This window comes from Carassius gibelio, chromosome B1 (assembly GCF_023724105.1).
Source record: "Carassius gibelio isolate Cgi1373 ecotype wild population from Czech Republic chromosome B1, carGib1.2-hapl.c, whole genome shotgun sequence".
Classification (NCBI taxonomy): Eukaryota; Metazoa; Chordata; class Actinopteri; order Cypriniformes; family Cyprinidae; genus Carassius; species Carassius gibelio.
In genome coordinates, this window is record NC_068396.1 from 33,279,747 (window position 1) to 33,306,889 (window position 27,143).

Genomic DNA, 27,143 nt, shown 5'->3' on the forward strand with positions numbered 1-27,143 from the left:
AAGTGGTTGGACCAATCACAGTCGCTTAATGATTGAATGGACCAATCACTGTTTTCTGTTAACTCAGTCTTGACGGATCAGGGAATCCGCTAACACTTTAGAATACTGTTTCCTTACTGCATAACTAATAATAAATTATTAAATAACTAACTATTAAGGAAGATGTGTTAACTAATCACTATAATGATTGTGTTAAGTAACAGTCAGATAACCGGTAACTGATGTATCCTGTCATATCTCCTGTAGATAGTGTGCCTGAAGCCTGAAGCAAACACTGATTTATTCAGACGAATCATTCTCATGGAGGGTAAACAAATCTGATCTGTACAATCTATTCTTCATCCTGTAAATTATCCAAGTTGGCCACTAGATCAAGCAAAGGCCTGAACTGGCCTCGCTCATCACCTCCATCGTCCCACACAAGACCTGGATCTCCTCCAGCTTTGGGTCGCAGCAGAAGGACTCAAATAAAAATTAATAAAAAGTGCTATACAAATAAACTTGAATTGAATTGAAATAAGCCTGGGCCGTGACCCAATTCTCACCACAGCAAAACCTCATTGTTCTCATTGGCTACAAACCTCTCTTGTAGCCATAGACATGGATACTATTATTACTTCAGCCTATATGCTTGTAGCAGTCGCTAGCACAAGGCAGCCTCCGCTAGTGTAGCAGGCTCCTACTGGGCAAAGTTACATCCAGTGGACGTCTTTTTATGTATTTGCTGATGTTGAAAAAACGTCCACTGAGGAGCCAGAATGAAAGTTTTTATGACGTCTTTTTTTGATTGTTCTGTACGTCCAATTTAGATGTTCAGAGAACCTCCTTACAAGGTTACAAACTAGTTCAAAAGTGGTCAGAGGAAATATTTTCAACATTATTTAAATCAAAGACATAAAATCTTTGAATATCTCAGCAGAGGAGGATCAAACATCTCCACAAACAGCTTCACTCATTAGATTGACTTTATTTCTGTCAGACATCTAGAGAAGCTCTTATTGAGAATTAACACAGGTTTAAATGTTGATACTTGATTCATCTGAAGTCACCATTGTGGTGGACAGTGTTTGGTTTAGTTGGGATCTTGGTCCTCATAATTCTTGTGTTAGCTCGTCTCTAGCAGTGTTTTAGAAACACACGGTTATAACAGCCAGAGAAAAGATTAAGCTCTTTTTTAGGAGCTTAGATGGTATAGGGTCTATCATACATGTTGTTGGTTTAGATGATTTAACAAGTTTATACAATTCTTCCTCTCCTATAGTAGAGAATGAGTGGAACTGTTCCTCAGGGGGTCTATAGTGTACTGTCTGATGTGAAACTGTAGCTGACGGCTGAATGGTTGCAATTTTATCTCTAATAGTATCGATCTTAGAAGTAAAGTTGTTCTTTACTAAACTTGAGGTGATTTTTAATTAACTCTTTTTTTATTTAAGTGTTATATTCCTTTGATGGGACTGGACAATTATGGAGTTTCATAAATTGTTTGTAAGGTAAAATATTACCAACATCATCAAATACAGATAGAATCCAGTCCAATGTGTTGCTCGGTGCCCATTTATATTGTGATCCCGCTGGGTAAAGATGTCATAGGCTGTCATTGGCCAGTGTTTTTTAGATGTATGCTTCAGACACAGGTCACGCTGAAGGCATTCCCCAGAGGACTTTATTGTATGTCTGCTTTTTGTTCTTGCTGTTTCTTAGAAACCAAATTGAGGTCTTCTTCTGGCTTACTGCACTTGAATCATCAAAAAAACATTTGCATCTCAAAATGCCTGTCTTGGTGAGTATTCACATAAACAGAGTCTTTTCAGAGAAAATTAGATGCTATTAGTGCATTAGGTATTAAAGTGACAGTGAAGACAATGCAGTTTATTTTATATTTGATTCAATTTCTATAGTTTAAATCTAGATTAAAGACCCATCTTTTTAACCTGGTTTACACATAACACACTACACATTTCTAATATTCAAATCTATTAAATGATTTTTAGGCAGCATTAATTAGGTTAACCGGAACCGAGAACACTTCCCATAACACCCGATGTACTTGCTACATCATTAGAAGAATGGCATCTACGCTAATATTTGTCTGTTTCTCTCTTGTTCCGAGGTCACCGTAGCCACCAGATCCAGTCTGTATCCAGATCAGAGGGTCACTTCAGTCACCCGGATCCAGTACGTATCCAGACCAGATGGTGGATCAGCACCTAGAAAGGACCTCTACTGCCCTGAAAGACAGCGGAGACCAGGACAACTAGAGCCCCAGATACAGATCCCCTGTAAAGACCTTGTCTCAGAGGAGCACCAGGACAAGACCACAGGAAACAGATGATTCTTCTGCACAATCTGACTTTGCTGCAGTCTGGAATTGAACTACTGGTTTCGTCTGGTCAGAGGAGAACTGACCCCTGACTGAGACTGGTGTCTCCCAAGGGTCTTTCTTCATTCTGTCACCGATGGAGTTTTGGTTACGACATCACTGAATTCAATTATGAACTGCCTTTAACTGATAGACAAGTGTTAAGTGTTGTCATTTTGCAGTATTGACAGACTATTTTATTTAATACTGTAAAGTCGTTTTGACAATCTGTATGGTTAAAAGCACTTAAAAATAAAGTGACTTGACCAGTATTTCTTACTTGAATAAAGCCACCTGTAAAGCTTTAAACACTGTTTAATTTGTGTCTTTGTTCTATTATATTTAGTAGTCCTTTTACTTATAAATTGCTCATTTTTTTTATTTTATTACAGATTAATTCAACGATTTATTTATTTATTGCCTTAAGATTAACAATAATACTCAGTATGAAGGTTACTCACAGAACACTTTTCTTTGAGATTTGAGAAAAAGACAGACAAAGCTTAAAAAAAGATTGTCAAAGACTTAAATCCTAAAATTTTGTAGTTTGTAAAAACTACAAAATTAAAAACTTTTTAATAGGAAAAAAAGTGGAAAAGCCATTACAACACACGCTTGATATCCTTAAAGAAAACATACTGAACACACTGAAAACGAAGAAACCTTTGACATAAATCTGGACCAATAAAACATCATTAACATAAAGAATCTTGAGGCCTCCTTCAAAACACTGACTTAGACATCAGTTTTCTTTGGTGCTGAAGTTGATGAGAACCACCGTCCTATTTTCATACACTTTGTGGGACTTTACTGTAAAAAAACCACACTACACACACACACACACAAATTGGATTGAGAATTTGAGAGGTGAATGATGAGATCAACTGCAAGGTGACTTGATTGGTTCTTACCTTCAGCAGAAGGACTAATATGATAATGAGGAAGATAAACCCGCCCACTACACCAGTGCCAACAATCAGCATTCGACTGGGAGGAACGACAAACTCCACCTTCACTGCAGTCTGAGGAAAATCATCACAACCACTGGCACTAGTAAAGTTTTTACTTTACATAAACACACATAAAATACACTGAGCGCATAAATGAAATGTATAGAAGTAGTGATAGAAATGTATTATTTAAAATAAGTAGAAAAAAATAACAACAAATTTTCACTTATCAAAACACCTCTACTAGTACAGAAATATAACGGTTCAGATGTACACTTAAGATGATGATAATCTTTTAAATGAATTACTGAAGAAATAAGAAAGCGGGTACCTGGGATCTGTGGAGATTGTATTGCTGAAAGAAGAAGCAATATTTTCTAGTTAAAAAGTGATAGAACAGTGTTCCTCTCTAACTGTGAGATGAGCTCATGAGCTGCAGGTCTGTGCTGTGAGTTCAGACTGACACTGATAATCACACACACAGCTGCTCGTCTGTACAGGGCAGCACAAGCACAACATCAGTTATAACTGCAAAAATCAGCTTTCCCAATGCCAAATATTTAATTATGTTCTAGCAGAAGCTTCATCAGTGTATGATTCATTTTGAAGGCTCTGAAACCGTGAAAATGACTGCAGGTCATGTCAGTGACCTCCAGGTATTGCACACTTATATAATGCCAGGAGAAACAGGAGTGTGTGAGAGAGAGAATGACTGCTGACTGGTGAGATCCTGACTGAGCTCGAAACTTCAACAAAAGTGAAAGTGATTACACGACTGTATTTACGTTTATGTGCTGTCTGCACAACTATCAGTTTGATTTGGTTATTTGAGAATAAAAAACACCGTCAGCAGTCAAGTCGACCCTGTCCTCTTCCTTCCTACACAAAAACTTTGCTACAATGGTGCCAAAACCCGGGAAGGAAGAAGGTGAGCCGCCATCATGTAAATACCGTCCTCCACGCCATTTGCGGACATAATCTCATTCCTCACGGTCTTGCATCAAGAGCAACATCAGACCCCGATGGTGGCGTGCACAGGGGTTGGCAAACCTCTGCCATCTGTCTCTCTCTCTCCCCCTTCCTGCTCTCCCTCCTCCTTCTCTCTCTCGACCTATCTGTCTACCTAGGTCCCTGTGACGAGTGTTGCGGTGCCGAGAGACGTGGGAACCGGAGCGAAGCCGGTGGAGTGATTGGAGATGAGCGACACCTGCTCGACCCATCGGTCTCGAGTCCCACGGAGGAGATGGAAGGATGTAAAACGGGAGCGACGACAGTGACGGACGAGAGGGGACCAGGCCTGGGCTTTTTTTTAATGTTTTGGTTTTTATTTGTGCACATCAGTCGTGAGGGGCTGATGTGCTGTTTTGTGTTTATTTTGATTATTAAAGTCTTGTTTTGATTGTCCGCCGGTTCCCGCCTCCTTCTTCCCTCGTGAGTCAAAGAAGCCTTGCTCAGGGGGGCGGGACTGACTGCTGCTTCCGGGTCGGACACCGCTCTTGTTACTCCGCTCTGTCCAAGGCAATCGTTTATCCCAATTTCTGCCACAAGGCAACGGGGAGGTCTGGGCCGGCCTGTTGGCATTGTGGGGACCCGGAGCATTTCATGGATAGGTGTGCAGTAACTGATACCAAATACCTGTGAGTATCAAGGGGGGTACCGATCAGGTCTTGGTGGATTCAGGATGTAACCGAACCTCGAACCACCAAAGCCTGAATCAACCTGAGACATTGGATACAAACCGCTTGGTTAGGGTGCGGTGTGTGCACGGGGATGTGGTGCAATATCCTGTTACCTAAACTCATTGTTTAAATCTTATGTGCCCTCCAGAAGTTTGTGCTCTGCAAGTGAAGGACGCCTTGTGGTACCATCCCAAAGAAGTTCAAAATCTCATTTTCAAGAAACATCTAAAGACTCATCTCTTTCGCCTGCACTTAACCAACTAACCCTAGCAATTTTCCTTTTCTTGTCTTTTCATTTTATAAAAAAAAAACAAACAAAAAAAAAACTGGCTTTGCGTTCTATACTAGACTAACTGAGACTTGTCATGGCACTTGTATACTGTTGTTGTTCTCTTGTTGACCTGACTGCTTCTATTGTTCTCATTTGTAAGTCCCTTTGGACTTTTTAGCGTCTGCTAAATGATTAAATGTAAATGTAAATGTAGTGCCTGTCATTATCCAATTCTGGGGACAATAACATAGTGTTGAGGTGGCATCTGATAATTTTGGGAACAAATTGGCCCAGTATTTACTGAATTTTTGGGTTGTTTGTGCAAGGATGCCTCTTGGGGAGAAAATGCACCGGAAGGGGGTGCGCGAGTGCAGGTGGGAGAGACTGAACGGGGACAATGGACTACTATTTCAGGGGAACAGACTGAAATCGAGTGAAAAGATTGGTTGTATCGAGTTACCCAAGAAGCTCAGACAAAAGATACAACCCAATTATTAGTTCCAAGGAACCACAGTGAAATGCTTTTCCAAGCGGCTCTAATTCTAATCTAATGGCGGGGCACTTAGGACAGGCAACGACACTAAATCGCCTCATGACCCAATTATTTTAGCCCGGCATTTACGAGAGTGTGCAGGTGGTGCGTGTCTTGTCCTGAATGTCAGTTAATAAACCCAACGGCTTCCCCAAAAGCCCCTTTTCGCTCCCTCCCATTAATGCAGGTCCCCTTCGAGAGAATTGGTATGGACCTCATCAGGCCATTAGAGTGATCAGCAAGGGGAAATCATTTTGCATTAGTCATAGTGGATTATGCAACACATTATCCTGAAGCAGTGGCTCTCTGTTAAGAGTTTCGATTAATCTCTTGAGTGGGGATTCCGAAGGAATCGTCCAGGAAGACGCCAAGGATTGGGATAAATGGCTAGGACCCCTGTTGTTTGCCATGCAAGAGGTCCCGCAAGCCTCTACAGGGTTTTCCTCCTTCGAGCTTCACTACGGACACCAGCCCCTTGGGGTGTTGGATTTCCTAAGAGAAACTTGGGAGGACGGACCATCTCAAAGTAAAAATGAAATTCAGTATGTACTGGATTTGAGAACAAAACTCCACACTTTGGGGTGACTATCGAGGAGGAATTTGTTGCCAGCCCAGGACAGACAGAGCCGGCTGTATAACAGGGGGACTAAGTTGCGCAAATTTTCACCGGGAGATAAAGAGCTTATATTACTCCCAACGTCAAGTTCTAAATTACATGCAAAGGGGCAGGGACCGGTTTAGGTCACACTGCAAGTTGGGGAGCTCAAGAGAGTCGGGAGATGAGCGGTGATTGAGTGGGTTAAATGCAAATAACGAACATCTGTGTCTTGTTTCAGTAATTGGCATGGAGAGAGTATATAATGCCAAGGGAAACAGGAGTGTGTGAGAGAGAGGAGTGCTTACTGGTGGGATCCTGACTGAGCTGGAAACTTCAATGAAAGTGAAAGTTATTACACGACTCTGTTTATGTTTATGTGCTGTGGGCACAGCTATCTGTTTGATCTGATTATATGAGAATAAAAACAATCGTCAGCAGTCAAGCCGAACCTTTCCTCTTCCTTCCTACACAAGAAAATTGCTACAGTGACATAAAAGAACAGCTAATTCTGACAGGTCCATTAAGTCAAGAGAACACAGACAATAAAAATAATTTCAAATTTTTATTGAATAGATTGCAAACAAGTTGATGTTCCTGAATTGAAATTTGGCGGTATAGCTCAGTTCAGCAGCAGCAGCATTAGGGAACGCTCACGCAGTTTAGGACTGTGGGAGCTAAAATATCCCCCGTGAACAGAGCAGGCAACATGAAGCAAATGCCACGCTATGCATAAGGAGGAGCTGGGGAGGTGGTGGGCAGCAGAAAGCGAGCAGCAGCCTGTATGAGCAACTGAATGTGCTTTAAATAGGGCGCCTTGTTTGAGCTTTGGCGATTGAACAGCGAGGGGAGTTTACCAGCCGAAGCAGATCAGCTGGAGCAGATCAGCTGACGGGACAGTGTTATTAATAAATAGCATTAGCAGCGTCTTGACTACCTGGCCTGCCAGAACTGATGCTGACGCTCAATTTATTGGTTCATGCCTGATGTGGATTCACCTCCAGTCCGGTAGATTTCTGCTTGTAGCGGCTTGTGTTGTAGTGGAGCTCAGCAGTGATGTTGAACACTGAATCCCTCCTGAACTCGTAGAAGGAAAGTTTCTACAGCACAAGAAACAGTTTGGGATCAACATAAGCTTTTAGACTTAATAACTCTTAAACACCCTGCTTTTGTCAGATGCATGACAGCATGTGTGTGTCTGTGGATGCATGTGTGATTGTGCAGTTCTGTAGTTCAGATGTGTGTTCTTCACTCACGCTCTCGTATTCCTTCACGTTCTGGAGTTTTGCGTCTGCTCTCAGGTTGAAGTGAACTGATGAAAATTCCTTCAGATAAAACTGAGGACACTCAATCTTCCCGTAGTGACCGTCCTGAAACAATACAATCAAGGGGGCAGAAGTGGAGAATGAGATGTGTTTTAGACGTGTTTACTGTGATTGCATGTGATCTGATATTAAAGGGATAGTTTCTCAGAAAATATCTTCACCTGAAGAAGATATTTTAAAGGCATAGTTCACCCAAAATGAAAATTATTTTTTCAGCCTCAAGGCATCCTAGGGGTATATGACTTCCACTTATTCATTTAGCTGACGCTTTTATCCAAAATGACTTAGAATTGCTATATTTGTCAGAGGTCGCACACCTCTGGAGCAACTAGGAGTTAAGTGTCTTGCTCAGGGACACATTGGTGTCTCACAGTAGATTTGGACCTGGGTCTGTCATCTCAAAGGCATTTGTCTTATCCACTGCACCAACACCACCCTTCCTTCTTACATGTGAATCCAGCCAGTGTTATATTTAAATTTGTCTTTAGTCTTCCAAACTGTTTTGGATGCATTGAGGGTGAGTAATACATGGGCTTTTTTTCACTGTTGGGTGAACTAACACTTTAAGAGATGTCTTCTTGTATTTTAGTCAGTGGTTTGGAACAGCATGAGGATGAGATAAATTATGACAAAAATTTGTGTTAGGTGAATTATCATTTTAATAACAGTTGTAAAAGGGCTCTATGATCTCTTACCTGTTGTTCTGTCTTGAAGTTGCACTGCACCGAGTTCTGGAGAGAAGAACAGAAGGGGTTTATTCAATAAATAGATGATGATTTGATGCTATGAGATGATGATCGAGTGATGCACCTCCTGCATGCTGAAGCTGTGAGGTCTTAAAATCACACGTGTCGTCTGACAGAGCAGGGTGAACATGACCAACACTGGCAGACCTTTAAAACCCAGATTCTCCACCTGCAAACAGACAGATACAGCAATATGATCCCTCTGAAGCACCTTTTATCACATTTGTACTCTTGCTCTCAGATAATCATTGTAATGTAACATTAAATAAATGCTGTATTTGAGGAAAACTATAGATGTTTGTTTGACTCTCTGACCCTGTAGCTGATGTTGAGAAGTTTTGGACCTCTGTCCTCCAGAGAGAAGTTCAGATACGTCACAGAGTCTTCAGCCACTCTGACAAACAGTAACAAACGGATTAGTAATAGTTTTATTATTATTTTTTTGTTTATTATATTATTGTCTTTGATCATACTGTGTCTGTAACTGCTGATGAAACCAATGCAGTGCTGTTTTTTGTCATTAATAAGGCTGTTAAAATAGAAACTACAAGAGAGTTAGTTAGTAAAAGAATGAACATAGCTAGATATTTACACCAGGTATGTCCATGAGGATGTCTACACTGAACGTGTCAAACACACCACTCACGTCAGGTGTAGTCATGGTGTTAGGTTTGAGTTTCAATCATTCAGAAGTGAAGAGCAGATCAAGAAGGACAGATGTTTCTGACAAATGTGACTCACAGACTGATCGCCAGATCAACGGAGAACTGCACCGGGACGCTCTTCCTCACCACCGGATCACTCATGTTACCATTGTTATCACTGTGTACAAACATGCAGAATTTACCAACAGATGAACACGAACTGCAATTAAGTCATTCCTCTTAACCTTCACAACACGGATAAGAATTATTAGGGGTTCAAGCATGAAGCACCAAAACCCCTATTCTAACTGTAAGGATAATTATTATTATTCTGCTGTAAAACATTGTACGGACAAAACCATACGGCATAGAGACTTGCAACTTGGCCAGATGATAGTTCTAACTTTGAGGACAGACTGGCAAAGACTCAACCAGTCGGCCAATAGGGGCACTACAGTGATTGAAAATGGAAAACGCTCATAACTCCTAGACATTTGTAGCAGACTCAAGATGAACATTTTTGTCATGAAGCTTTTTCTGCCATTTTGAACTTTTCACAAAACAGACTTTTGTAAACTATCCTTATGTTTTTAACCCAATCGGAACCAGACAAGGCAAAAAAGTTATCTGGAGTCTTATTAAAAAAAAGTTCTCAAAACAAAGTTGAAGTTCCATAGTCAGTTGGGACAAGACACCAAATCACTCAAAGTGGGTGAGACCCTTTTACTGAAATGGCAATATGGAATGGTGTACCTTCACCAAACTTGGAACACATATGAATGAGCTCAATATTTGGGGAGTTTGACAGCTTGGTGGTGCAATAACTGGGAAAAAAACTTGAAAATGACTGTAACTACACACCCAATAGTATGAATGACTTAAAATTAGGCATGCAGTGTCTTTGTCCAAGGTGCCATAGTTTTTTATGAGGAGATTGGTGTATCTCAAAAGAAATGCCTGAGAACATGGTTGATTTTCACTAGTATTAATACAAAAAATTACAAAACAAAAGTTATCACATTTACATTTACATTTAATCATTTAGCAGACGCTTTTATCCAAAGCGACTTACAAATGAGAATAATAAAAGCAATCAGATCAACAAGAGAACAACAACACTATACATATTCCATGACAAGTCTCAGTTAGTCTAGTACAGAACACTTAGCCAGGGTTTTTATTTATTTTTTTATTATTTTTTTTATAAGAATATGGTAGACAAGAAAATAAAAGGTAAGTGCTAGTATTAGTTGGTAAAGTGCTGGTGAAAAAGATGAGTCTTTAGATGTTTTTTGAATAGCTTTTTGATAGACCTAACCATTCTTAAAAACAGATTTTTTCGATTGCTAAACTACAGTGGGCACAACTGGAGTCACATGTGCAGAACTCTAACTACAGTCTGCACAGCAGCAGTACATGTGACAAAACTCTAGCTCGTTTTTCATTGCTTGAACACAGTTTTCCAAACTCTACACACTTATCCCATGACTTTAACCACAACCTGCACAACACTGTGGATTAATAGGACTTTGATCAAATGCTAAGACACTGCTGTCAAAACTGTGAACCACACATTCAGAATATAAATTGATTTAAGCCTTTTGCCTTTCAAACACTGCTAATTGCAATTTCAGGATTAGCCCTGAAAACTATTTGTTCGAATTACAGTATGTACTTTTAGTTTCTGCCTTTTGTTTCTCATTACCGTAATTTCGTAAATCACTACAGACTATTGAAGCAAGCTGCTAATTTTCATTTACCTTAAAGAATTGTTATGTTCTAAAATCTATAGAACTACTCCAGATTAATTTGGGAGTAATGCCACCAATTAGTCAAAAAGTGATAAAGCATTAAAGAATGTTTTTTTTGGCAATTTTATTTATTTATTTATTGTTTGACTTTTTGCATAAACTCATCTTGAAATGTCTATAATCACTCAAAGGTCTTAAAATGCTGGAACCCTGACAATTGCTGTTTGCAGCAATATTTGTTATAATCTTTGCTCAAATGAAAACACCATTTAAGCCTTATTCACCTGTACGCAGTGATCATCATCTCCATCCTGTCAGACCAGTCGTGTTCCCATTTCGCCACACGGAAAGTAGCCAGAAACTGAGTCTAGAAAACAATAGAGTCCATAGAAAGTAGAAATAGTAGAAAGATGTTAACAATGCCAAGGGACTAACTGAACTGACAGAATGAAAACCTTGAATTCTAAATAAATTGTCTGTGTCTGAAGAACAAAATGATTCCTGGCTTCACATGTGTATAACCTGTTTAGCAATTGTTCAAATAAAAGAGTATTTGATACTTTGTGTCTGTCTGTCTGTGTATGCACTCTCAGAAAATAAAGTACATAATTGTACCTTTAGGGGGGCAATAGTTTGTCACTGGGGCTGTACCCTCAAGCTTTTGTACCCTTGGCATAGGGTACAAATTTGTACCCTTGTGATTTGCACCTTAAGACACCAGTTTTGTACAGAGGTGGGAAATCCAAGGGCCAAAGAGTAAAAGTCCAGCAGACGATTTTAGCAGAGGAACCAAGTCATTCCTTCCAAGTCACAAACGAGTCTTGAGTCAAATCTCAAGTCCTCAAAGAGTTAAAGTTAATGAGATAATGAAGTGACTAATTAAATGATGATTGTGCATTAGTGATGAACACCTGCTGTTATTGAGAATTACAGAGGATCAGATGTTTTATTGGTTAAAATGATGCCACCATCATGGAGATCAGTGTTTGGTTTAGTTGTACTCTTGACCCTTGACTTGTTGTGCTAGATCTCTCTCTGTAGCTCTGCATGTGGTGTTATGGAGAACAAAAGAACTGTGACAAATGAAGAACATATAGTCATAATGAGACTATAATACAATTGTTTAGAAGCGAATTTATAAAAACTGCTTAAAGGCTCAAGACCTCAACTGAAGCAAATACTCAACACAATTATGGTGCCAAAGTTTTTTTTCCCTTTCAATTGATTTCATCCAAGGCTGTGCTTAAAGTCAGTTGTAGCTTTTGTGTTTCTCTTTTCTTCAGTGATGTTGATTGTAAACAGCAGGTGTTCATCACTAATGCATCTTCATTTAATTATCTCATTAACTTTTACTCTTTGAGGACTTGGGATTTGACTGAAGACTTGTTTGTTACTTGGATGACTTGGTTCCTCCTCTGGTGAAATCATCTGCTGAGTTCAAGGGTGGAGCAAAAATATGGCAGGACTTTTACTCTTTGGCTCCTGGACTACCCAAATCTGGTAAGAACCATGCGTAACTGTGCTATGACTTCGTATTCGGCATAAGAAAGAAACAGAAGAAACCGGACGTTCTTTTAAATTGAGATTCAAGCAACCAATCAGGGCTGGCTCCACAAATTGTACCTTAACCTTTAAAATAAACGGTACATATATGTACCTTTTAATGTTTGGGAACATATATGTACCTTTTTGACGTTCAAAAAGGTACATACATATACCTTAAGGTCCAATAATAAGCCCTTAGGGGTACGTTATTGTAGATTGTACCTTGGGGGACAGAAATGGACTCTTACTGTACCCCTATTTCTGACAGTGTTTGTCTGTCTGTCTGTTTGTGTCTGTTTGTCTGTATGTGTGTGTGTGTGTGTGTCTGTATGTCTGTATGTGTGTGTGTGTGTATGTGTATGTGTGTGTGTGTGTGTGTGTGTGTGTCTGTCTGTGTTTGTGTCTGTATGTCTGTATGTGTAGGTGTGTGTGTGTGTGTGAATGTTTATGTGTGTGTGTATATGTGTGTGTGTGTGTAAGTCTGTATGTCTGTATGTGTGTGTGTGTAAGTCTGTATGTCTGTATGTGTGTGTGTGTAAGTCTGTATGTCTGTATGTGTGTGTGTGTAAGTCTGTATGTCTGTATGTGTGTGTGTGTAAGTCTGTATGTGTGTGTGTGTAAGTCTGTATGTCTGTATGTGTGTGTGTGTGTGCATGTGTCTATGTGTCTGTATGTGTGTGATTCTGTCTTACTGTGGTGCCGCTGTGGTACACTGGTAGATTAATGCTGCAGGTTGTTCTGTTCGTAGCCCCATTGTCCCGATCGCCACAACTGCTTCGAGTCCGACCCTGTTCAAAACACATACATATTTATCACCTTGAGAATCATTTTCATAAGTATTTGATCTTGTTTTCTGTTAATATTTTAAATCCTAACATAGACATTTAGATAAATTAATCTGTAAATATGTTATATAACAGGGTAGGGCAAAATTTAGAACTGAACAATTGGCTCCCATTCAGTTAAGAGCAATTCCCCACAGGAAGTTGACAGAATGATATGGATGTGATGCATTCTGGGAAATTAATTGTTCTTCCACACCTTGTTAACCAAAGTTAATTTCTTAAATATGATGAAATATATAAACTAAAATAATTTTCTATAGGTGGCATTTGAAGCAAATCTATGCATCAATCCATCTATTTTGAATGTTAAAGAACTTTCAAACAAAAAATTCAATCCAACATTCACTTTTCTAGTTTATAGTCATATTAATTATTTTAGTTTAGTTTAATTTTACTTCCTTACACTGAAACTTCAATTTTGCATTTTTGCAAATCTCCTGTTTGATACAAAAGCTCAAATTCAGGAGGCAAAAATTGAATTTAAAATGTATTCTCATGTCATATCATGAATGACACACAGCTCTGTTTAAGATCAGTGTTTTACTGGAAATAAAATGAAAACTGATGACAGAGTTATTATTAAAAAAACTGAATGAAATCTGCTTAAATGTGTCATCTAATGGGAGTTTAGCTAAAACAATATTGAGGAGGTGTTTATGAACTTTTTGACAGTCTTTAGTTTGACACACAGACAGCTGTACCTTAATCGCATTAAATTTAGCGAGCGAGAGGCCTTCTGGGTAATGCAGCACTATGCTGGTGTTGAAGGAGTCATTGCCTGGGTTTGACAGCAAAATGAGGACCGTGAAATGAGCTTGATTCACCATCACTAACGAGTCGTTCCTGCAGAACACACCGTCATTTCAACATTTCAACCAAAACCTTAAGAAGAATGCCAATATTTCGAAGCATTTACAATCATGTTTCAGATTTAAATCATATATGATTCATTTATCAGTTGTTTCTCACGTAAAACTGAAGTTCAGCTTCAGATCGGCCACACAGCTGTTGTTTGAATTACAGTTCCTTTGAAACGGCACCTGATCACATACAAAAGAGAAACTTTTAACGAGCGTTTGAATGTCATGGAAACTTTATACAATAAAGATGAAGAATCTTAGATACTTAAGAGTTGGTTAACACTGAATAGCAGAATAAAATCTGATATTTGTAGACTCACCTCGACATACTCCTCCGTCCTGCTGTGAACGTCAAGAACAGCCACAGAGTTTCCAGACAACATCTCAGTTTGTGAGAAATTCATTCGTATCTTCAGAGGAGATACTGTGTCTGCAACACAGCGCTGAAACAAACACAATATTCACCGTCAGACCGAATCTGCTGCGGCTGGCTGAAGTTGTGATAGACCACACATACCAGCATGAAGATGGAGAAGTTAAAACAGGAGGACCCAGAATCCAGCAGGATAAACTGCTGCAGAGTCCTGGACGACACATTGCTCTGATCGAAGAATCCTCGACTCATTCCTCGTACCACATCCACATTCAGATTCAGAGAAACATTCATCTTCTTCTCCAGAGATCCTGAAAGACATGAGGGGGTAAGACATATTCTTCATGTGACAGAGAGACTCTCCGAAACTTCAGTGATGTTACCTGTGCTGCTGGTTCTCTCGGTCACCGTGAAACATGACGTGAGATTAAATGCACTAAATGTGTTTCCACCTGGACATTCAAAGTAGTTCAGACTGATTTCCTTTGGACTGAAACTGAGCTGTGTAGATACATACATCACAGGCCGAGCCCTGAGAAGAGAGAAAAGAGTAAATAGCTCATGATACCAGACAGTCAGACAAATCCAGTGGATCACTGATGTGGTAAAGAGATTTGTTTATTAGGTTAGCTTAAGAAAGCAAACCTACTGAATTGCTAATTAAATTGATTATTATTTATATTATTATTATTAATAGGTTGTCTTGAGAAAAATCCCATACACCATGTCTACATGTGATGCAACATGACAAGATATAGTTGAACCAATTATAATCAGTGATGCTGTCTACACTGTACACAGTAAAATCTCCAGTGTTAATTTAACACTCTGAGTGTGGACTCATATAAACACTGAAGCAGAGTTAAAAGTAACACTAAAGCAGAGTTGAAGTTAATGAGATAATTAAGAAGTTAATTGAGTTATGATTGACCATTATTGAAGACACCTGATGTTAACAAGCAGAATCACAAACGAGAAAATCACAATTTGTGTGTCACCATTATAGTGGTCAGTGTTTGCTTTAGTTGGGATCTTGGCTTGTTTTACAATATAAAGTCTTGAGATATTTTTGGAAAATTAAATTAAATGTATTAATTTTACATGTCTTTCCAAACATGCGGCTTTCTTGTGTGAGAACGGTGTTTCTCTAGAAAATGCAAGAAATATTCGTTCTGTGTGAATGGCTTGGTTTCAGTTTTGATGTAAACAAGATCATCTTCACATTGATTTTCTCTTTTTTGTCTTTTTTTTGTTTGTGGTTTCAACTGGATAGGCTAACATAACCTTATAATGCAATGCCACATATGTTGTCATCGCATCTCGTGCGCCACTGATAAAGATCAAGTTTACTTCAGCCGTTCCACACATTGTCTGCATTATGTACTTTTCAGTAGTGATGGGAAGATGAAGTGGTTCACAAAAGGGTTAATTTCTGGAAAACTTAATTTGTTCACAATACCACCTGGTGGCCAATAAAAGCAGAGTGTAAAACAAACAGATATATTACAGACAGAGGTGTAAAGTCCAGGGGTCAGAAAGTAAAAGTCCTGCCATATTTTTGTTTTGCCCATGAACTCAGCAGCTGATTTCACCAGAGGAGGAACCAAGTCATTCCTTTCAAGACACAAACGAGTCTGAAGTCAAATCCCATATCATCAAATAGTTAAAGTCAGTGAGATAATTAAGAGACTAATTAAATGATTTTGCATTAGTGATGAACACCTGCCATTATTCTGCGTTATACAGAGGATCAGATGATGATGTTTTATTGGTTAAAATGATGCCACCATCATGGAGATCAGTGTTTGCTTGAGTTGGGCTCTTGACCTTTGGCCTCTTGTGTTAGATATTTCTCTGCAAAAGTACATGTGCTGTTATAAAACAGTGCAATCAGTGCAGTGCAGAAAACTCTTACTAGCTGCTTTTACATGGTGAAGTAATTATAAGGCATCAGCCTGTTTATTATTGTATATATATATATATATATATATATATATATATATATATATATATATATATATATATATATATATATATATATATATATGAGATAGAATCATGTTTAATTTATGAGTTTATGTATTTATACTGTTTCATGTAGACTCGCTGCTAGTCCGTATACATATTCAAGAGAAATGTATAAAGTCAATTGTTTTAAACTTTGCAACTACATGTCAACTAGCAGTAAGTAGAGTATTAGTAGACTGTCATCTTAAAATCTTCCAACACTTTCTTTGTAAATTTTTTGTCAACTTATTCCAATCCTAAACCTACCCCTAACACGAACCCTTAACTTACCCTAACAGTCTACTCTGAGAGTTAGTAGACATGTATTTGAAAATTAATGAGAATTAGTTGACATGTAGTTACAAAGATACTTTTAGATAGTAGAATATCTAAATTGGACTTTCGAAAAAAGAAAGTGTAACCTAAACTGGTCTTGACAAACATTTTTTGTCTAGTTAATAGTGATAAATGTCACAGTTTGGAACCAATAGGTTTTGCACTTTAAAGGTATTCTTCAAACTAAAGAATGACATACTTGAGCAGGGCGATCCCTCCTTGTGCTCCAATCATGATATCTGTAAGATTATCATTGTTCATGTCCATCTGACCAGACAGAGATAGTCCAAACTGCTGCAGACCAGGTAGAACTGACCGCGCTGGGATCCGCTAAACACACACACACACACACACACACGCGCTTATATATATATATATATATATATATATATATATATACAGAGAGAGAGAGAGAGAGAGAGAGAGAGAGATAGATAGATAGATAGATAGATAGATAGATAGATAGATAGATAGATAGATAGATAGATAGAGAGCATTCAGACTTGATCAAAAATTATACTTCAGTTTATACAAGTACACAAATGCATCTGAAAATTAGAATGACATGTAAAATAAACTAGAATGTCATGGAAAAGTTAATTTATTTCAGTAATTCAACTCAATTTGTGAAACGTGTATTAAATAAATTCAGTGCACACAGACTAAAGTAGTTTAGGTTCTTTTAATTGTGATGATCTGGGCTCGCATTAAACAAAAAACCACCAATTCACTATCTTGACAAGTTAAAATATAATGACATGATAATCATCTAATCAACTCAAAACACCTGCAATGGTTTCATGAGCCTTCAAAATGGTCTCTCAGTTTGGTTCACTAGGCTACACAATCATGGGGAAGACAATCATTGACACCCTTCACAAGGAGAGTAATCCACAAACATTAATTTGCCAAACAAGCTGGCTGTTCACAGAGTGCTGTATCCAAGCATGTTTACAGAAAGTAGAGTGGAAGGAAAAAGTGTGGAAGAAAAAGATGGACAACCAACCGAGAGAATCGCAGCCTCATGAGGATTGTCGATTCAAGAATTTGAGTGAACTTCACAAGGAATGGACTGAGGCTGGGGTCAAGGCATCAAGGTGGGAAAGTAACCCATCCCACAGAAAAACATTAAAAACCGCTAGAGCTGATTACTTTTCATCTCTTTTGGACTGTATTTTGGATATGTATTTATTCAATACAGTGACTAAGTTAACTAAAAATAAAGCATCAACAAGTGTTGACATTTACCAACACCACAGCAGTAATGACTTTATGAATTACTTTACTTCTAAAATCAATACTATTAGAGATAAAATTGTAACCATGCAGCCATCAGCTACAGTATCACATCAGACAGTGCACTATAGACCCCCTGAGGAACAGTTCCACTCATTCTCTACTATAGGAGAGGAAGAATTGTATAAACTTGTTAAATCATATAAACCAACAACATGTATGATAGACCCTATATCATCTATGCTCCTAAAAGAGGTGCTTCCAGAAGTCATAGTTCCTCTTCTGACTATTATTAATTCCTCATCGTCATTAGGATATGTTCCCAAAACCTTCATATTGGCTGTTATTAAGCCTCTCGTCAAAAAAACACAACTTGACCCCAAAGAACTAGTTAATTACAGACTGATCTCGGATCTCTCTTTTCTCTCCAAGATACTAGAAAAGGTAGTATCCTCACAATTATATTCATTCTTAGAGAAAAAATGGTATCTGTGAGGATTTCCAGTCAGGATTTAGACCGTATCATAGTACTGAGACTGCTCTCCTTAGAGTTACAAATGATCTGCTCTTATCATCTGATCGTGGGTGTATCTCTATATTAGTTTTATTGGATCTTAGTGCTGCGTTTGACACAATTGACCACAACATTCTTTTGCATAGACTAAAAATAATACTTATTTGACCGCCATCAATTCGTATCAGTGGATGAAGAGGTATCATATCCATCACAATTGTAGTATGGAGTACCTCAAGGCTCAGTACTAGGGCCGTTACTCTTCATGCTTTAAATGTTACTCTTGGGAGATATCATCAGGAAACATGGTGTTAGCTTTCACTGTTATGCTGATGATAGTCCGCTCTATTTCTTTGCAGCCCTGCAAAAAAATACTAATTTGAAAACTAATGGAATGCATATAAAATACTGAATGACGAGCAATTTCTTACTGCTTAATAAAAAAAAATAAAAAAACAGAGGGGTTAATTATAGGACCTAAAAAACTCTGCATGTAATAACCTAGAACACTGTCTAAGACTTGATGGCTGTTCTGTCAATTCTTCGTCATCAGTTAGGAACCTAGGAGTGGTATTTGATCGCAATCTTTCCTTAGATTTTAGATTTAGCATTTATAAAACTGCATTTTTCCATATCAAAAATATATAAAAAATTATGACCTATGCTCTCAATGTCAAATGCAGAAATGTTAATCCATGTGTTTATGACCTCAAGGTTAGATTATTGTAATTCTTTATTGGGTGGTTGTTCTGCACGCTTAGTAAACAAACTACAGCTAGTCCAAAATGCAGCAGCTAGAGTTCTTACTAGAACCAGGAACTATGAACATATTAGCCCAATTCTGTCATCACTACACTGGCTACCTATTAAACATTGTCTAGATTTTAAAATCTTGCTTATTCCTTATAAAGCCCTGAATGGTTTATCACCTCAGTATTTGAATGAGCTCTTGTTACATTATAGTCCTCCACGTCTGCTGTGTTCTCAAATTCCTGGCAATTTGATAAAATCTAGAAAGTCAAAATCAACTTCGGGCAGCAGATCCTAAACTCTGGAATAACCTACATAAAATTGTTCGGGAGGCAGACACACTCTTGCAATTTAAATCTAGATTAAAGACCCATCTCTTTAACCTGGCTTTCACTTAACAAACTAACTTGCTTCTAATATACATATCCGTTAGGATTTTTAACCTGCATGAATAAGGTAAACTGAAACCGATAACACTTTCCATAACACCCAATGTACTTGCTACATCATTAGAAGAATGGCATCTACGCTAATATTAGTATGTTTCTCTCTTATTCCGAGGTCACCGTAGCCACCAGATCCAGTCTGTGTCCAGATCAGAGGTCACTGCAGTCACCCGGATCCAGTACGTATCCAGACCAGATGGTGGATCAGCACCTAGAAAGGACCTCTACAGCCCTGAAAGAACTGCTTTACAGCTGAGTCACAACTTGCAACATAGACACTGGTATTAAACTGAATTGACCTCAACACTGCACTTATTCAATCTTATAACTGTGTGGGATTACAAATTTATAAAATGTTAAATCTAGCTTCACAGCAAAATCCCCAGTGTTAATTTAACACTCTGAGTGTGGACTCACATAAACACTGAAGCAGAGTTAAAAGTAATACTGAAGCAGAGTTGAAGTTAATGAGATAATTATGAAGTTAATTGAGTTATGATTGACCATTATTGAAGACACCTGATGTTAACAAGCAGAATCAGCAACCGAGAAAATCACAATTTGTGTGTCACCATTATAGTGGTCAGTGTTTGCTTCAGTTGGGATCTTGAACCTTCAGTTATTAACTTTAGATTTTGTGTGGCTGTGGTAATGGAGTTATAACATACAGACAGACCACAGCAGAGGCAATCATGTGTTATTGATGATTGGTTTGAACTAATTGTCATGGAGTGGCTTGAATGCCTGAGTTCAGATTTCTTTACTGTGTACTTAAATTAGGTGGATAAAAAAAGTGATCCAGCATTTTTGCCATAATATGAGATGTTTGTAAAAGTTAGTTCTACATAAAGAAGGAATTCTTTATGTTTAGATACACAGACAACAAGGATCAGTGTGAGCATCACAACAATGGTGACAATCAAAAAAGCATGTTGTAGCCAATAAAAACATGGCTCCCATCATGCATTGCGACATGCATAAATCATGAGCTGAACTGTCTTTTTAACCTTTTGTTCTAACTAAATTTTATATTTGCTGTTTTTATGTGAATTTTTAGTATCTAGTTTTGTGATGTTCAGAGTAGATCTGTTTATCTGAATATGCTGTTTGTCACCGTTGTCGAGATTCATACACTGATTCTTGTTATCTGTTCGTGCCTAAAATAAAGACTCTTTAATCAAATAAAAAAAATCAGAATCACAGGAAATGTCTACAAAATGCATAAGAAAATACAGACTCTTTCGTTGTGGAATCAAAGCTGTTATAATCAGTAAGGATCAATAATAAAAGAAGAGCATGTAAATGAGTTCAGTGATTAAGGTTAAGCAACAATTACATTAAAACATAATTATCACCACCCAATGATTTTTACTCTTGGCTTGACACAAATTTGAAAATTAAAAAGTTACAAGCCAAGATCCCAACTAAAGCAAACACTGACCACTATAATGGTGACAAACTAATTGTGATTTTCTTGTTTGGTGATTCTGCTTGTTAACATCAGGTGTCTTCAATAATGCTCAATCATAACTCAGTTAACTTCTTAATTATCTCATTAACTTCAACTCTGCTTCAGTGTTACTTTTAACTCTGCTTCAGTGTTTATGTGAGTCCACACTCAGAGTGTTAAATTAAAACTGGAGATTTTGCTGTGTTCCAATGTAATAGCATATAAACTGAAAACATTTTGTGGTACATTTTGAGGTAAAAAAAAAAAAGGATCAATGCCCAGGTGTCTCAGATAATGACCTTTTGTCTTTGTGCCATTCCTTGCTATTTTGCTTTTTAAACTCAAGAACACAGCTGTGCCTTTTGTTTCTATGACAATGTGAAGTTATCAGCAATATGGTCAGGCACCTCTGTATTTAAATGACACTGTAATGCTGATAATTTGATAAGATCAAAGATGGGAAAATGGACAGTATCAGGCTGTTCCCTGTATAAAATTTGCATGCTTTGTTTAAATTGTCTCCACCTCTACTGTATGGATACCTCCCACTTGACATTTATAAACTCTCCAAAGTATCACTGCTTTAGGGAGACTTTTGATGACTACAGTGCCATGCAGAGCTTCTCAATAAATAATTCTGCTGAAGATTACCGAAGAGTCTCCTGGTCTTTGCTTCTGAGTTCCCAACAGCTGAATTCATTTCAAATGTATGAATTTTACACTGTTAATGATCTGAACTGAACAAACACTGAACCGACTTGATCTGAAAAAATATACAATTGTCTTTTTAGAGCTACTCTACAGCAGAATCTTAACTTTCACCATAGCTTCCATTACTGCTTTTTTCCTGTTTATCTTGGTCAGGCTGCTTTGAAACAATCTATATTGTAAAAGGTTATATTCAAATGAAGGTGATTTGACTTGATGAATGCACTAAGAATTCACATCAGAACTGAAATATACTTTGGGCTTTAAATGAACAGGTGTGTCTGAGTCACACTTATCATCTCTTGTACTCAGGGTGGTTATTAATTGTTATTTACAACTGGTAGTGGAAAATTGCCTAAGAAATCCACTGTGAACTTTCAGCTTGAAAGTTTCTGGGTTAAAAGTAAGCTCAAACACAGCATTTGGGATTGATAGAAGCACAGCAAACTCTCACCTGAGGAATGTATTCAGGGTTTATGCCATGCGTCCCATCACCCAGGTAGATGTAGACAACTCCTTCATTCTCCAGCAGTGCCCCGACTGCCACATCTGACAGACTGTCTCCATTCATGTCCTTTAGTGAAGCCACAGATGTAGCAAATCTACCTGTGCTTGACTGGCTCACATTCAGTGTCTTCTGAAAATAGTTCTGAAAAAGAGAAAAGCATATTTCTTCATCAGCACATGACCAGCACCAGAACAATTTCCACAACTTTCACGTCATAGGAACCTATTACAACAGCAATCCCAATGGAGTAACACAATGGTGACAACTAGCAGCCTTCCAGTTACAGGCAGAAGTTTGTTCATGAAGATCGTAATAATAGTCATGAATCTGTGCGTACCTGTTCTGATAAAGTGTAGACGCACAGCCTCCCTTCAGCCCTCGGTTGAGACTGGTAAAATAATGGAGCTCCAACCAGCAGGAAATCTGAGTCTCCATCAGAGTCCACATCCAACACACTCAGAGACGCTCCGAAATATGAGCCAATCTGATGCCGGAAATCAATTAAAATGAATAGAAACAGCATTCTAGCACATGCTTTTATAGCCTGATTTTTATAGAAGAAATTTGAAAACAACATGTTCTTCTGCTACACAAAAAAAAACCTCACATTATACTGGCTAGAAACTGAAGAGGACTTTATATAAGTAAAATTAGAAGTTAAAATTGTTTGTTTGCTTGTTTGTGTCTTTGGTGAAATACAACATCCCGTGTGAGTGTTTTTGTGAGTATGAGAATGAGTGTGTGTTGTTGAAGGGTCTGCTGATCGTCTCAGTGTACTGTAGGTTTGGGAGCCCCTGATCTCACCGGTGGAGAGAGATAATATTGTGTCTGAGGGTTTTTCACTGACTTGTTCTCCGTTAATGTTGCTCATCACTGTCCATGTGCTTTCATTCTTGGTGAAGAGGGTCACCAGACCCCTGTGTTCAGCCCGCGGTGCCCCAGAGAACAGAAGAGAGACGCCGCGTCTCATTCCCAGCACAGTAGAGTAACCTGAACACCATCAGCATCATTAAACACACACACACACACACACACACACACACACACACACACACTCTTTACATCACACAAGAACAAACAAAAACTCCAAAATACCCATGTACGAATCTTTATTTACAGCTGGATCGATGATCTCTGTCTGTCTGAATTCAGATCCTGATCCTGTCACTTCATACAGAGCTCCACGCCAGTCATTCACTCCGACCGAACCCACGATCACAGAGTCCTGAAACAAACACTGCAGTCTCAGCACTGACATATTACACACAATAATGGAGAATGATAAAAACACTTTTCCTGTCAGCTGAGAGACAGTCACTAAGAGGGATTTCCCAATCAGGATCCATATTCACAAAACGTCTCAAGACTACAAGTAGTTCATAACTTGCCGATTTAGGAGAAAATCTTAAAAATTGTGGGTGTCTGTCCCAAATTTAGGACTCCTTAATTTTTGCTCTAAGAGTATCTCACAAAGCATTTTATTGCTAAAATTAGCTCCTAAAACTGTAAAACATTAAGATATATCATACAGATAACAGTAAACTTTTGTATCTGTAAAGAACTTACATTTATTGGTGTGTACTCAGAATAGCAACAAAATGTTGCTCTTTTGTAAAATAAAGCAAACATAATGTGCTTTCTGCCGACTCGGACTCTGTGAAATTGAGTGTGTCACCTCAAAACTCTGTTGATGTGCAGAGATGAGTCACTGTCGCAGACTTCATCTCTTAAACCAAAAACAGAAAGCACTAGTGTAACAATAAATTATGACGTTACGATAAATTAAAATGTTAATGCTGTGTACTTGCTGTTTTTCCCTTACAAATTCATATTTATTAAATTTGCCAGTCCGCTGTGCAAGCCTTTTTTGTGTGCGCTCGAGCACTTCTTAGGCAATTAAAGGCTCATAATTATGATTTATATGGTTTATTTATAAAAGTGCGACTAATAGTTGACAAATGCTTAAAATGAATGACTTCTAGTTGACCTAAAAAATCCTTAGTCGAGGGCAGCCCTAATGCATATTGACTAATTGTTTATGAGAAGCATACATATAAGAGGCTGACAATTAGCTGAATATACAGCCTACTTGTTTAATTAGTGACACTTAGACTGCATTTTAAAATCTTTATTTGAATGTGGCAATTAACATCTTTATTTTAAAACCTTTATTTGAATATGGCAACATAATATTGTGCTCTACAATATTTCTATGAATAAATCTCTAACATAGACTATCAGCCAATCACGGCACGTCAACCCCGCCCTCTCTCTTAGCTTAAGACCTCTCTCTATTCCTTAGTAAAAGATTTTAAGAAAAAACTCTTAGCTAAAAACTTTTACTGGTATTTAGCAGAACTCTTAGTGGTAATAAAAAAAAAATTTGAATACAGGCCCAGGTTTTTGTGTGTCCCTCTTCTGATCGGAGTCATTGAATATTGAGTAACTGCTGATACTGAGTCCCAATCACTCGTATTCTCCTAGTATTTGGTGCACACTTCAAGTACATTAAATAAAAAAAAAAAAATCAATCCTTATTAGAGACGTGCTAACATCTCTGACACAGCGCAGAAATGCCATAGCGCCAGAAATTAAAGTAATCCCTACATTACGATATTTGGCAACTGGGAAAATGCAACAATGCAATAGTGATGATTTGTGTCTGTCACAAATTTCTGTAAGCAGAGTGATCACACAAACAATTACAGCATTTTCAGAACATCCCCAGCAGGCACAGGATGTAGACTCCAACGCCGGTATAATAGCCCCCCCCCCCCGCCCCCCCCCAAAAAAAATAAAAACATAAAAAAATGGTGAAATGAATGGGACTACTTGTATTACCAGCTTCACTTATAACTTACTTCACTTATTCGACTTTATTTCTATCAGACGTCTACAGAAGTTATTTTTGAGAATTAACAGAGGTTTATATGTTGATGTTTTATTTGAAAATGTTTGATCACCATTATTGTGATCAGTGTTTGCTTTAAGTTGGGTAGCTTGACTCTTGGCTTAGTAAGTTTGTGGTTCCTGTAATAGTGTTTACAGAAACACATAATTTATTATTATAAGGTGATATAGTTTTTGTTGTCATGAAGAAAATTGATTGAGGAATATAATTTTTTCTCGTTGTTGATCTAAAGTGGTTATTTATTACTAATGAACAATATTCAAGAAATTATGCTTTCTTCCATCCGTTCTGACATTCAGAATTTTAAATTTTAGATACATTTTGGGAGAAAAATCTTTTTTAGACACATAGACATCAATAATCAGTATATGAATATGACAACAATGGTGACATGCTTCATGCAGCAATGCATGCTGGGAGCCACCATAGTATAAAGCATGTCACCATTGTTGAGATTCATACACTGATTGTTGATGTCTGTGTGTATCAGTGTAGGTTAAGATTTTTGAGCTCATGTTTGTTAAAAGATATTAACTGATTGTTGTAATACTGCTGGGTCTCATGTGACAGAAACGCAGAATGTACTAAAGGACCAACATAATTGTTAGATTAAAAAATATTGGCGAATCAGGTTATTTTATGATGATCATAAAACCATTTACAGATAACCACTTGATCTCATGTCACTTTAGCTTTCTTTGATGCTGCAAATGTGCTCGACAAACAAACTGCCACAAAAAACAAACAATATAATAAGTGTTAAGAGCCCGACTAATGGAAACACTAATCACTGTTATGGTGTTTAACTGTTATGCTGTTATGGAAATTAAACACATTAGATTTCATCCCCTGTCAATTTTAAGAGCTTTTGTAGATGTCTGACAGAAATAAAGTCAGTCTGATTAGTAATAAGTGAAGCTGGTAATGCTGTTTGTGTATTTTGTTTAATCCTCCTCTGCTGAGATCTTGAGATATTTAATGTGCTGCCATGCACTTCACCCTTTGTTGCAGTGTGGTGCTTATTCCAACCAAAATTCAACGTCTGTCTGATGTCGGAGTTTGACGTCAAACAAAGTTGGGTTTAGACATCAACCCGACTTTAATTTTCAACCAAAATATGACGTCTGACTGACGTTGGATTAGTTGGGAGTCCAGCGTCTTCCTGACGTCACATTGATGTACTGTGCCTGCTGGGTCTTATTGTGTCGCAGTTCATTTCGTTTCCACTAGACATTCCCACCTTGCAGGCTCAAAAAACTGAATTTATGAATATAGCAGGCGTATAGGTGCGCACAAGCAGGGGGAATGAACCGTTAATAGTTTGTGCTATACGCTCCCATGTCTGCTTTTTGTCCCTTGCTGTGACACCCAGCCTGAATTTTCCTTTAAGAATGGCCTTGTGTTCATCCACTAACTGGGCTAACAGTAAACACTGTTCCTCTGTCCAGTTTGGCTTTCTTGCCCCTCTTGGTATTGATTTCATGTTTGATCCATTAAAACCAACATTCAAACCACCACTTAAATAGGACAGCAATCACTGTAATTGGAAAGAGTGGAACAATTTTTTATCATTCTATGCCAATCAAATACCTTATAAGAAATTAAAAGCATGGTAAATAGATTTATATACACACATATAATGTGTGTGTGTGTGTGAAAGAGAGAGAACAGTTAAATAGGAAACATTACGCATGTAAATTCAAAGTGAGAATTAGAATAGACCCTATAGTTAAAATCACTCTATTTTCCTTCTTGGACCACCAACCAATCACAGTCTTCAAATGATTGTGTCACACATAGCA

General features: G+C 38.0%; 1 pseudogene; it reads right to left on the bottom strand.

The window, feature by feature from the left end:
* Positions 1 to 2,916: 2,916 nt before the first annotated feature.
* The window catches only part of LOC127949405 (integrin alpha-M-like), a 38,219-nt pseudogene continuing 13,992 nt past the window's right edge, over positions 2,917 to 27,143 (bottom strand).